General features: G+C 44.6%; 1 protein-coding gene across 1 annotated transcript in view; it reads left to right on the forward strand.

The window, feature by feature from the left end:
• The window catches only part of GALNT13 (polypeptide N-acetylgalactosaminyltransferase 13), a 351,020-nt gene that overhangs the window by 135,235 nt on the left and 201,724 nt on the right, over positions 1-14,061 (forward strand). The gene's annotated exons all lie outside the window — the stretch shown is intronic.

Below are 14,061 nucleotides of genomic sequence, written 5' to 3' on the forward strand. Positions count from 1 at the left end.
GAAGGGAGTTAACCCTTCCTACACCAGGCAAGGGAAGACAGCAACTTAAAGGGGAAGTGTACAAACAAATAAACCCCGTGCACACCAAACAGGGAAAGTGCACACATATAACACAAGTTGCCTGAGACAACCGCATGCTATGACAGCGAGCAGCCTAGCAACCAGCTCCAGCTGCTCTACTGCTAAATACCTTATGTTGCCAGCGGCAACCACAAGTGAGGCAACATACTAGCGGCCCTCACCTGTGGTTGAACAACCAAACCAGACCGCAGGCAACAGCTTGCGGTTCAGGGTCACGACCATGACCATGGTCGTGACACAGCGGCTGTTAATCTTGTAAACCATTTTTCTTTGTGTTTTTATATGGAAGTTATTAATGCACAATAGAAAACATTTTGTATTAGAAAACATTTGCATAGATTGGAAGATGCCCAGATTAAAGAAAGACAGACAAATTAAGCCTTTGCTAGTGGTCAGAAGCTGACACAACCAACACAATCCAATGTAGGCTGCCACCTATAATCTATAATAATCAGCCTCTTGATATTGGAGTGATGAAAGGAGAAGGTTATTTCTGCGCACATACAAGTTGTAATATTGCCACCAGTGGGTCAATTCGGCAGGGTTGGACATATCCACCAGTAGTAACGTGCCTTGGGACTTTAAGTGCCAATGATCACCACAGACAATTGTATCCTTATTTTCCCCTTCCACCGATGTCCCATATCTTCAGAACCCACTAAGACCCTGTCTACCAGAGGTTTTCACAGGTCCAACAGAAGACAATCCCATTTTGTGACTTTGGAGCCCATCACTTTCCACTAGGGTCTACTTCTTATGGGTTGATTCATAAATAATCTATTAGACCTTATTAAAGTTATGTCCGGTGTGTGCAATGATAGCAACAGAGATTTCCATGAAATTAAGAGTTGCCGTGCACAAGCTCTGAATAAATGGAAGGTGGAGCTTCAGACACATTACATCTGTTCCTACCAAGGATTTCCAACCTTACACTAATGTTAGACAATATTAAGTTGCTAATGTTGCTCTAAAGCTGGCTATACATGTTAAATGTAGGTAATCCTGTTGATTTCAGCTGGACCAGCTGACCATTTATTGTGTATGGTGATCTCTCAACTTTGCCCTAGTGACAAATTTCAAGGAAGATAAATATTGGCTGTTGGATTTCAACATTGACTCTTTTGTGCCTGAGAAGATAAGTTTCGACAGTGTATGCATCTATATGCAACAGCTGTCTCCCCCTGGCTGAGCCAAGCATACATGTGTATGGAGGGATTAGAAGAGCTAGCTGTTGACCGAAGAAATGTTGAACTGACAGCTATCTAATGTATATGACCAGCTTTACAGCAGATCTCTTGATTATATGAGAATTTGTAGACTAAATAAAAATGGATTCCTCAAGTCTAACTCAAAATCAGAAAATTAAAGGGGATCTGTCAGCACTATGGACCATGCTAAACTGCTGACAGCACTTTTGTAGAAGAGCAGAAGTAGTTTGATTATGAAGGTTTATTCTGCACTCAATTGCCCAGGGCAGAGCTTCACTGTGATGTGCTCTGTACAGCTGTCACAAAGAGCAGTAGGAAGGAGCTACGAAGCCATTCAATACAGAGAACACTTTATAGTGAAGCTCCTCATCCTGGGCACTTGATAGAAAAAGATTTGGCAAAATAAAACTTCATATTCACATTACTCCTGATGAGAAAAGCTCCACAAAATATATGCTTGTGCTGGTCTTCCCAGCCCCTACCTAGTGCTGTCAACAGTTTAGCATGGTCAAAGCAGGTGACAGACTCTGTTTTAAGTGGGACTGTGGTTATCCTTACATCCAAAATCTGCAATAGCTATACTCAGATTTGTCCAGAAAGCTAAGACATGAGTATATGTTCGTAATGTGGTTTCTTACACTGGAGTGCTGGTGGTCAATGGTTCATACTTCATAGTCACAATAGAGCCCGATTTATTGTCTATCCCAAAGAAACCAATTTTGTGAAATTTTGTTTTGTAATAAAAATATATATATTTATATATTGTCATCATATTTCTGTGGACTTGAAGGGAATCTGTCAGGAAAGTCACTGTTAGACCAGACACAATGTCTTGTTGGGGTAGCTGAGCTGAATGTAATGATACTTTTTACTTAGTGATCCATTGCTTCATTCTGAAGAAAAAAATAAAACTTTTAAGCCCTAGGCAAATGAACAGTTAAGAGAATGAAGGGCAGGATCAAGTCACTCTGTGCACCCTTGTTCCACCTGCTTCCATCTATCCCCTCCCTCTCCTTCTTGTTTGACAAAGCCAGATGAGATAACTATACAGGAACCTGGCCCTCTCAATCAAGAAGGAGAATGAGGGTCTGAAAGAGGAAGCAAGAGAAGCATGGGTGCATGGGTGCACAGAGTGGCTTTATCACACTCTTGGTGCACATAACTGCTTATTTGCATATGGATTAAAAATATTAATAAAATACTACAAGGGCTCAAAAACCATTAATGTTTTACATATACCATCAGATATAGAATTTAATGCAGCATGTATTGTTCTAAGCCTGTGATGGCTAACCTCCAGCACTCCAGCTGTGGTAAAAATACAACTCCCGAGATGTACACTTGCTTGGCTGTTCTTAGAACTTTATAGAAATGAATGGAGCACGCTGGGAGTCGTATTTTCACCATAGCTGGAGTTTACGGAGGTTAGCCATCACTGTTCTAAGCAAATGCTGCACAAATCTCATGTGTGACCCTGGAACCAATAATGGACCTCACCACTGAATCGATGATGAATAAGTGAAGCTCTACATTAAGTTCTATTGTAGGGGTCAGTAACCTCCGGTACTCCAGCTTTGGCAAAACTGCAACTTCCAGCATGCTCCATTCCAGGGACTTAACTACCATAGCGCTAGACCACGTGACTGCTTTGGGTTCCTGGGCCAGAGGGGGCCCAGTATTAGTTGGGATTATCTCCTCTTCTACTGGAGGTGGAAACTTGGTCAGGACTCTACCCTCTAAAGGAACAACTTTTAGCAAATTAGGCAATGGGAAAATGGCCCAAGGGTCATTGAAAAGGGTTTAGGCAGAAACCCTTCTGTCCTGTGTGGGGGGCCTGGCTTGTTCCTTGTATTAGGTCCTTACTTCTCTATGTTCCACTGCTCCATTCACTACTATGGAAGTTTCAAGAAAAGCCAAGCAAGTGTGCACGCTGGGAGCCGTAGTTTCACCACAGCTGGAGTGCCGAACGTTGCTGATCCATGCCCTATTCTAACACTTATTTGATACTGTAACGGATCTCCTAGCACCCCGACCGGGTACCTCTGTTGATGGATGCTCCCAGTGCTTCCCAAGGACTCCAAGCACTCCGCTCTACACCAAAACCACCACAGGAGATAGGAACAGGAACAGCTCTTACAAGAGCTAGAAGTAATAGCCAGGGGAGTATACACGAATAGCAATCCCCACACACATGAGACGAGGCTCTATGTTGAATGTAAAACAGCAACAACTCTTTAATGGGTTATTTTTCAGCCTTTTATGCAGGTCTCCTAGCAAGGGACACTCCCCCTGGGGCCCTTGTAGAAGACTGTGACAGTTTATATTTTAGCCAATCACATGCATTTACAGTATTGAAACCTTCCCAGCAATTGTACACAAAACCCCCTTCCCTCTGTCTGTAATGCAATCAACAAAATACAATGAGCATTGTCTTTGACACAATTAACTAACACACTGGCATTGTCTGAGACGCAATTAACTAACACACTGGCATTGTCTGAGACGCAATCAACAAAATACAATTACCAAACGTAATGGGCTAACTTAATCCCTCACAGACAGGAAACACACATGGGGTTCCCGAATTCCATGAAAGTCACATTTGGCCGGCACGCATGGCTTTCCTGCCCAAAACAGTTCCACAGATTTAAGCTGTGCGGCCGGTCTGTCTTTTCCTTCAAAGTTAGTATGGGCCATAATCCTGGGGCAAGAGGCTGGTAGCCAGGCCCCTCCAAAACCCAGTGGCGAGGTTGGTTTCTCCACACATCTCCCCCTCCCAGGGAAGACTAACCAGATACCTGACCTCACGCCAGTCGGTACCTGAGTTAGTCTGGCAGTCCACCCACAACCAAATACTGTACCTGTTGAATTTTGGGACCTGGCTCTGTTCTGTACGTCCCCAGCTGTTGAGTGGGCATCTGCTACTACTTGCTTCATTGGTGTCCTCTAGCTTGGAGCTGTAGGTACTTGGTGGGCAGAGGCCGACTGCGCTCTGCCCAGATACCAGCACTTCCGCTGGGGTAGCCAGTGGGGAGTCAGCCTCTGGACAAGAGGATAGGGGAGGGCAGAGGCCGACTGCGCTCTGCCCAGATGCCAGCTCTTCTGCTGGGGTAGCCTGTGGGAAGTCAGGCTCTGGAGAAGAGGATAGGGGAGGGCAGAGGCCGACTGCGCTCTGCCCAGATGCCAGCTCTTCCGCTGGGATGGGGTCAGGGAATCCTGCCCCCAAGACCTTGTTGCGAATCAGCTGTGGAGAGGAGGGATCACTTACCTCCTCCTCCTGGCGTTCCTGCGGGGTTGGTGAGGGATCCGTACTGGCCGTCCAGCATCCCGGTAGGCTTGGTGCAGAGACTGCGGTCCTATCTGCCCCATCGGAAATAGGGGTGCTGTCCCCCTGTGGTTGGGGAGAGAGACCGTTTGTCTCCTCCCCCTTCAAGGTACACTGCCACTGGGGAATGGAGACGATGCTCTCCTCTCCCTGCAAAACATACTGCCGCTGGGGAGCTGGACCAACTGTCCCTACTCCCTGAAACTCCGGCTGCCGTTGGGGATCTGGGCCGACTGCTGGTGGAGAGATCTCGGTCCCATCTCCACCTGCCATATGGGTTTACCCCCAGAACCAGTCTTTGAGGTCCCCTACCTCTGTAGCTGATACTGAAGCAGGGGATACTTCAGTCGGGTCTTCCCAGCTGTAGGGTTGTAGGTCTGGGACGGCCACCCAGCTCTCTGGCAGTGTATATTGAGGCCGAATTGAGCTGAAGAATAATCCTGGGGCAAGAGGCTGGTAGCCAGGCCCCTCCAAAACCCAGTGGCGAGGTTGGTTTCGCCACAGATACAAAATTAGGAAATAAAAAGTCAAGAACAGAACTGAATTCACTCTTGATCATCCCAGTTACATCCTCTTTTTGTCTTTTATTACCGCTAAGTAAGCCATATTATCGTGCCAAAAAATGGTGGCCATTCATGATAAGAGAAAGGTTACACTGATTAAACAATCAAAACCTTTTCAGAGAAATCTGCTGCAGACACTGCTAGGAGGGGAGCATAGGGGGAAAAAAACAACAACATTGACACAGCAAAAAAAAGAAAAGAAAAAAGAAGAAAATGGAACAGAAGGAGAGGAGAACACATGGCTGGGTAGCAGATTCTGACTTTGCTTCTGTTACACATATCTGATTTTAATTTAACTATAGTGGGACATGAAAAGTCTCTGACATATGCATACTGTATGTGACAGATACTGCATATTTCAGACAATGTGTAAGGCAGTACTTGCCAACTTTGTACACAATCCACAACAGAAATCTGAGACTGACCCTCAGCTTTCTGCCATGGATTTAGATTGTATGGGGCGAATCCACTACTGTTTATGTGAGAGATCTGTTTCAGGATGGGACATGCTTTTATTTATTTTTCCCATGGAGCGAATTTCAAATCTGCACCATGTAAACCACATGATTGATTTCTCTTCGAGAACAATGGGAGGCAGATTTCAAGTGTCAATTTCAGCACAAAATATGTATGTGCTCTAATTTAATTTGATAGTACTCTGACTGAACATAACCCTAGGGTGGAGTTCTTACATTGTAAGGTAACATTATGCTTAAAGCAGTTGTGTTATTAACAAAGCCCACGTAGATATTCCCTGTTTTAGCACATGGTCATCACAAGAGCCAGAAACTAGAGCCATGTAATACTCCCTCAGCCTTGGTAGAAAAGTCTTGCCAAAGAAGGCTTTGACCAGCAAAATCAGCTGTTTTCTTGGGGTGTTTGGAGTTGGACCTACAGCAATCAGCTGATTGCCCCAGAGACTGCAAATGAAAGGGGGTTGTCTCTAATGAGACATACAGACAGTCCAGGGAAATCGAATATCTATTTTTGTATATTTATAGGTAGGATTTGATGGACCTCTGCCTCTTTTTTCAACCTTTTCAACTATGTAAATATGGGAATGATTTTGGATTGTAGACATGGCCCCAGATCCCTCTAGAAACAACATTCTTGGTAAACTTGCTGCATGATACACCAGCAGTGTTAATAAATTCTCTTCTCCCCTACTTTCTTCAAAATGGAAGACTTCAAAGTTATCTACTGTTCCACAGTGGACTGCCAAACCTAAACAACCAGGGGCGGACTGGGAACTTAAAGTGGCCCTGGAAAAAATACTAAAAGTGGCCTCGTTTTGTAGTCGAGTTCTAATTATTGGAAGGCAGGGCCAACAGAAGTAGGCAGGGACAGCAATACCATATTGTGGCACATTATACCAACCCAACAGAGCCAAATACCTCACAAAATACAGCCAGTAGCACAAAATACATCCCCAAAAACTTCCACTGGCCGGCCGTGAGGAAGACTCAGGTGGCCCCCTGGACATCGGCCCACTAGGACATTTCCCTGTAAGGTATATGGTCAATCCGCCCCTGTAAACAACTATAGAGGGCACCATGGTGGTTCAGATGTTAGCATTGTTGCCTTGCAGCATTGGGGTCCTGACCTCAAATCCAACATCTGCATTAAGTTTGTATATTATTATTCTTTTTTTTAAAAAACATTTTTATTTTATTTAACGTAACAAGGTACATCAATAGATTCTGATACGCCGTGCAAGGCGTGACAAGTACATAATTGTAATAGTAGCCAACATATCATATCACATACAACGGGTGACAAAGTCTCGTATCTCAGTATTTAAGCATTCACATAACACCACATTAAAGGAGTTAGAGTAGGTTGATCCTGGCAGCCGATGATGCATACTATCACTACTATACTCCCGGGGATATCGCAATAAGTGACTATAGGGCCTGGTATACAATCAGGGAAGTCTAGATTAGGTTATAGACATCTATATCTGATAAAATGGCTAAAGATTCCCTATGGATAATTCGGGTGTCTAAACTTTTGCCATAATTGCCACTGGCGTTGGAATTTAAGATGATTCCTAGCCTCCCATGAAGAGAGTTCCTCGAAACTGAATATTTGGTCAATTTTTAGTTTCCATTGCTCTATGGAGGGAAGGGTGGTGGAGAGCCAAAACTTGGAAATCAGTAAACGGGCTGCAATTAGAAGCTGTTTAAAAAGGAAAGACATCGGATGTACTTCATTATCCTCCTCGAGGTTGAGTAGGGCTTTACGTGCGGACATTTGCACCTTAGTCTGGCAAATCTGGTTACTAATCTGGAAGATTTCTTTCCACCATATTCTAATGGTTGGGCAATCCCACCAAATGTGGAAAAAAGATCCTCTACCATCAAGGCACCTCCAACATCTATCTGAAGCTGTTGCTGAATATAGCGCCGTTATGTCGGGTGTTTTATACCATCTGGCTAGGATCTTAAATCCATTCTCCTGTATGCGGACACACCTAGATGAGGTATGTGGGGAGGACAATATGTTTGGCAAATTTGTGATGGAGAATTCTTGTTCTAGATCTTTTTCCCAATGTCGTATGAAGGCTGGTTTAGTTGGTATAGTAGGGGTATTTAGTCTCTTGAAAATTTGTGAAATTAGTTTTCTTGGGGGGGAGGGATTGGAGATGAGAGCCTCAGACCATAGCAAAGGGCGGTAAAGGTCCCTTAACGATATGTGCTGAGAGATGAAGGTATGTAAGTATGAAGTGGGGGATAGGTGAGGATAAGTGGCATTCAGAATTTTTTGGAACTCCTTTAGCTGAAGTACTGATCCATTAGGGTCAAAGAAGGAGAGGATTGAAGTAGATGACTCCCTCAATTCTCGTGGAGTACTATCAATTACTGCAGGTAATGCAGTTCCCAAAATATCCTTTATTGAGAGGAGGGGGGATGGGAAGGGTATCGCACAGTGAGATGATTGAAGCCCTCTCCACGCTTTTAGAGTAGCTTGAATAATTGGATACGGCGAGGGAGGTAGGTTGCATGTGTTGTTATTGCCTAGTAAAAGAGATCTGAAAGGTTTATTTATTAGCTCCTGTTCTATTGCTACCCATGGTTTGGCACTTCTAGGTCTGAGCCACTCTATTATTCTGGATAAAAGAATCGCCCTTCCATATGTCTCTAGGTCGGGTAGGGCAATTCCTCCGTAGTACTTGGGGCGTGATAGGAGTTTGAAAGATAATCTAGGCTTCTTTCCTTTCCAGATAAATGCACGGAATAATTTCCTCAAAGAGTCATAGTAGGTTTTAGGAACTGGGATGGGTAATACTTGTTGTAAATATGTTAGGCGGGGAAGTATCAAGGACATAAGTAGATTCTTGCGGCCAAACCAAGAGATGGTCGGATTTTCCAGTTTATCAATGCTAGAGGAAATGTCCTTTAATAGTGGAGCGTAGTTGAGTGAAAATAGTTCTGAGGTGTTGGAACTAATTTTGATCCCTAGGTATGTTAAGTGAGGGGAAGACCAATTAAAAGGGGAGTTTCTTTTTAGACTTCTTTGTGTGGATTGGGGGATTCCAAAACAAATCACCAGTGACTTTTGCTTATTAATTTTAAAGTTGGAATGGAACTATAGGTATCAAGGTGTTTCTGAATCGCTAAGAGTGAGTTCTTAGGGTTTGAGGTCATTATTATAATGTCGTCCGCAAAGGCGGCAACCTTATGTTCCGTACCTCCCAGCTTTACTCCTTGGATTCCAGTGTCTGCTCTTAATTTGAGGAGGAGGGGTTCTAAAGCGAGGACAAAAAGCAAGGGGGAGAGAGGGCACCCCTGCCTGGTACCGTTTTGAATATCAAAGGGGTCTGATAAGTCCCCGTTGATCAAAACTGAGGCCGAAGCCTGAGCATACATTGCAAACGTGGCTTGTACAAAGGGATCAGGCAGGCCAAATCGGTAAAGAATATGTCGCAAAAAAGACCAATTGATTCTATCGAATGCTTTTTCTGCATCCGTACTCAGTAGGAGGAGAGGTCTGGACCGGGTAACAGAAAATTGCATTATATTTAAAACTCTGGTCGTGTTGTCCCTACCTTCTCTACCTTTGACAAAGCCTACCTGATCCCCATGCACCACTGAAGGAAGAAGAGCTGATAGACGATTGGCTAAAAGCTTCGCTAATAACTTAAGGTCAATATTGAGGAGGGAGATGGGTCTGTAATTGGCACATTGTTTAGGGTCCTTCCCTTCTTTTGGGATCAGGGTGATATGAGCTAATGTCATATCCCTGGAGAGTTTTTTCCCTTGTAAGGTTAAATTGCATACTGACAGGTGGGGGAGTAAACATTGTTGATAAGTTCTATAATACGTTACTGGAAGGCCATCTGGGCCCGGGCTTTTGCCAGAGGGAGTCTGTTTTAAAGCAATTGAAAGTTCCCCTAAAGTGAACGGGGAAGCAAGTTTTTGTTTCTGATCTTTGGAGATAGTTGGTATTGCAAGTGAATCTAGAAAGGAAGAAATAATAGATGAGTGAGTCTCGGTGGTGAGCGTTTGGGGTAAATTGTAAAAGGGCTTCGTAGAACTCACGAAATTTGGCACCTATAGCTTTGGAAGAAAAGAGAGGTGTTCCTTGAGGGGAATCTATTTGGTGAATAAAATTTGTTGATTTCCTGTTCTTTATTCTGCGCATCATAAATTTAGACGCTTTATCACCATGCGCGAAAAATTTGTGTTGTGAATTCAGGAATAATTTGGCTGTGGAGTGCTGTAGCAAGGATTTCAGTTCAGCTCTACAATCAGATAACTCCTGAAGTTGTGTTGCAGAAAAAGAACGTTTATGCAAGGATTCCAAGGATTGGATTCTTTGACATAAGGATTCAAGCTTTTTGTTCTCTCTCCTTTTTTAGGTAAGCTCCAATACTGGCCTCTGATATAAGGTTTGTGGGCGTCCCATAGTGAAAAGGCAGAAATATCAGGATCTTTATTTATAGAGAAGTATTCCTCAAGAAGATCAGCAATCCTATCTCTCGTATCGAGGTTACCTAATAAGGATTCGTTTAGACGCCACTTGAATTGGTTGCGGTTGGATACAGGGGCTGAAATTGTTAGTGAAATTGGGGCATGGTCGGAGAGGTGGATAGACCCTATTTGAGGGTTGTGACAGAGTTGGAGGTGTTCCTTAGATACAAACAGGTAATCCAAACGTTGGTATGTACCATGAGCGTTGGAATAGAAAGTATAGTCAGCTGTGGTTGGATATAACGTACGCCAAACATCTATAAGGTGCAAACTCCAAAAACCCTCTCTTATGAAGCGCAGGGTTTTGAGCGCCAGGGCCGATTTGGATGTCGAGGAATCTAGTTGCGGGTTTAAGGTGGCGTTGAAATCGCCTCCCACTACAACCAAACCTTCTGCAAAGGATTTGATAATTGGAAATATCCTAGCAAACCAGCTATAGTGGCCGGTATTCGGTGCATATAGGTTGATAAACGTATATATCTGGGGGCCAATACTGCCTTTAACCAATAAGTATCGGCCATCAGGGTCCTGTAGGTGGGAGGTATATTGAAAGGGAACCTTCCTCTGAAACCCAACACTCACCCCCCCAGAAGCAGACGAGTTGCTACCACAATGGAACCACTGGGAGTAGTGGCCATATGAGAGGTTGGGGTAATGATTAAATTTAAAGTGCGTCTCCTGGAGAAAAAGGACTGTGGCTCCAGATTTGCGTAACAATGAGAAAACCTGACTCCGTTTAGAGGGAGAATTAAAGCCTTTGACATTGTAAGACGCAAATGATAGGTCAGCCATAATGTGTGGTGCGGTGTGAATTACCTTTTTGAGGGTCCACCCCTCTCCAGGAGAGCGCAGTCTAACTGGGAGCAAAATGTTGAGTCCAGGTAGGTGAGATGGGTTGCAGAGGGGCCCGTTGCAACAGTGATATCTTTAGAATACAGATTGCATGTACCTTAAGAACAAAGTAAACAAAATGAACAATACATAAAATGACGTGACTGGAGAGTCTCGTATAACAGTTCCCATTATAATGGGTTTGAACCATGTTGGATACAAGGGTCACTAGGGGGGAAATGGTCAATCAACCCTATTGTGATCCTCTGCGCACAAAATGTGCATCTCTGTGATGAGATTGAGAGACAGACATTTAAGAAGCTGTAAGAACAGGTGGGGGGGAGGGGAAGATATTGGGTTTGGTGAGGGTATGATAGGAAGGCTATACAGAGTATTACAGCATACAACTGATTTTAGGGGGGAAGGGATAGATGGAAGGTAGGAAAAGTAAAGGGGATAGGTTAAGAGGAAGCTTGGCAGAGAAAAACTGAAGAATAAAAGCGAGCCGTTACGCTTATAGAGCCAGACTCTATGGTGTGAGTTGCGTGTTCCTCCGCTTGAACTTTTGGGCCTTTGGTGTACGTGGAGGCTCAAAGGGTAAGGGCTTCGGCAGTTCAGGAAGCTCTGTAATATCCTGATAAAGTTCCCAATTCTCGATCTCTAGAGGTGGGATCTGCAGGTGATCGTAGGCTCCCATCAGGTCGGCGAAGGTGTTGATAGTGAGGCGGCGTCCTGCATGGAAGAACGAAATCCCAAAGGGAAAGGTCCATCTATAAAGGATCTTGTTCATCCTGAGCCAGTCCGTCAAGGGCTTTAGTGATCTTCTTTTCTTCAATGTAGACGGGGCCAGGTCTTGATAGATTAGGATGCTTGAATCCTCATATGTCAGGTCTTCTTGGTTCCTAGCTGCTTCCAGGACAGCGGTCTTAACTTGAAAATTTAGGAACCTACAGATTACATCCCTTGGTGGTTCCGACCCTTTAGGCTTAGGTCTGAGCGCTCTGTGGGCACGTTCAAGGATAATGTCGGGGCGTCCATCAGAGCCCAGCAGGGAACAGCAAATATCTATAACAGCCCCAGGGATATCAGCCGCAGCGACAGTCTCCGGTATCCCCCTGAATCGCAGGTTGTTCCTGCGCCCTCTGTTCTCTTGATCCTCCAGGGCGTTGTGGAGGTCATTCAGGTATGTGCGGCATTTTTGAAAGGAGGAGGCGGTTGCTGTTTGGTGTTCGAGCACCGCGTTCTCCAATATGGTGGATATCCTGGCGCATGGCCGTAAGCTCAGTTAGGATCGGCTCCATCGCTTTACTCAGCGACTGTTTCAGGAAGCGGCGGGTGATAGGAAGCGCCGTCCTGCCATGTGAGTCCTCTGTATCGCTTGCCCCCTCAGACATGTCAGCCGTACGCTCGCTCACCTTAGAAGGCTGGTTCGGCGCCATCTTGCTTTCTCTTGCCGCCACTGTAGCAGCCGTTTTTTTAATAAGTTTATCCATATCGCCGTTGTTGTTCGGCTGCCTGCTAGATCCAGAGGTGTCACCGGCCCTCGGGTGCCCGATTTTCACCATGCTGTTGTCTGTCCGCTTGTGTAGGCTAGTGCTGTAGAGGATCTAATGCGGAGAGCTCCAAACTATGCGGCCATCACAGTCCGGCGCAGGCTCCGCCCCCCTGTATATTATTCTTCTGCTTTCATGGGTTTTCTGACACACTCCAAAAATATAATAAGTTGATTTGTAATTTAGGTGGTGAGCCCAAACAGTACAGGGACTGATGTGATGACAAGGGGTTTGCAGAACTGTCACACTTGGAGATCCAGTTACCTTCAAAGTATTCACCAAGGTTTAAGTAGACTCTCCAGAGTGTTACCTAAATTATCTGTCTCAGCTAACCTGGAAAATAAAAAGAGTTTCAGCAGTGCTTACCCTTCCACCATGCTGCCGATTCTGCATTCTCGGCTGCGATCTTATGACCGCTCAACTATTTGTCTGCTTTTCTCTTCTGGTCCAGACCGGATGAGCTCCTGTGTCTTCCTGTTCAGCTGTATGTGCGTTATGTTTCTAAATGTCCTTGCTGAGCCTGCAGCTACTTGGAGATCGTGCAACTGCAGGAGCGAGGAGCCTGTTGTCAGTGACAGTCGGGCTCCCCTTAGAAGGGATAGAGATGGTTTATTACTAGAGATAAGCGAAGTATTCAAAAATTCTATTTGGCTGCTTCGCCAAATTTTACAAAAAAATTTGCTTTGTGATTAATTATTGCGCCTCTCTCCATCATTGTACCCCTCAGATGCATTCGTAGCTGATCATGGCATCTGACAGTGATAATACAGTGTAAAATAAAAAAAAAGTTAAATTCTTTTATTTTATGCACTATACTATGCTACTATATTTCGCAGCACTTTACAGACATTAGTATCCAACTCTCCCCAATGGGGCTCACAATCTAAGTTCCCTACCAGTATGTCTTTAAAGTGTAGGAGGAAACCCACGCAAACACAGGGAGAACATACAAACTCCATGCAGATGTTGTCCTTAGTCAGATTTGAACCTAGGACCCCAGCGCTGCAAGGCACCAGTGCTAACCACTGAGCCACCGTACTGCCCATCCATTTGCTCCCGAAGGCCAGCCGTCACCATCTTGATTAAAGATCTAGCGTGAAATCTTGCACGGCCCGTGATGACATCATCATGTTGGCTGTTTTGGTGACATCATATGTCACCACGCACCTGATTTTGTGCGAGATCTTTAATCAAGATGGCGGCGGCCCATCGAGAGCAAATGGATGGTAAGTATGAGGTAAGTATATTTTTTTTGGTTTTTCACCGCCATTCAGGGAATATTGATTCTCCACCACGAAGCACAAGGAAATTTTCCCTGAATTTCGATTCATTCAACACTATTCATTACCGTTCCACCATCTTTCGATACACAGCACTCAATGAGTATACAAAACAGAAAGCTGCCATGACGTTTGCTCCCTCCACCCAAGTGATCATGTGATTTCCAGGTGCAGTTGGGTCCAGATCAGCTCTTCATTTTGGCTCTAGAGGTTGTATTCCCCCAGTAACTGGGCCTAATATGACCCA

The sequence above is a fragment of the Bufo gargarizans genome, chromosome 8 (genome assembly GCF_014858855.1).
Source record: "Bufo gargarizans isolate SCDJY-AF-19 chromosome 8, ASM1485885v1, whole genome shotgun sequence".
In the NCBI taxonomy this organism is placed as follows: domain Eukaryota; kingdom Metazoa; phylum Chordata; class Amphibia; order Anura; family Bufonidae; genus Bufo; species Bufo gargarizans.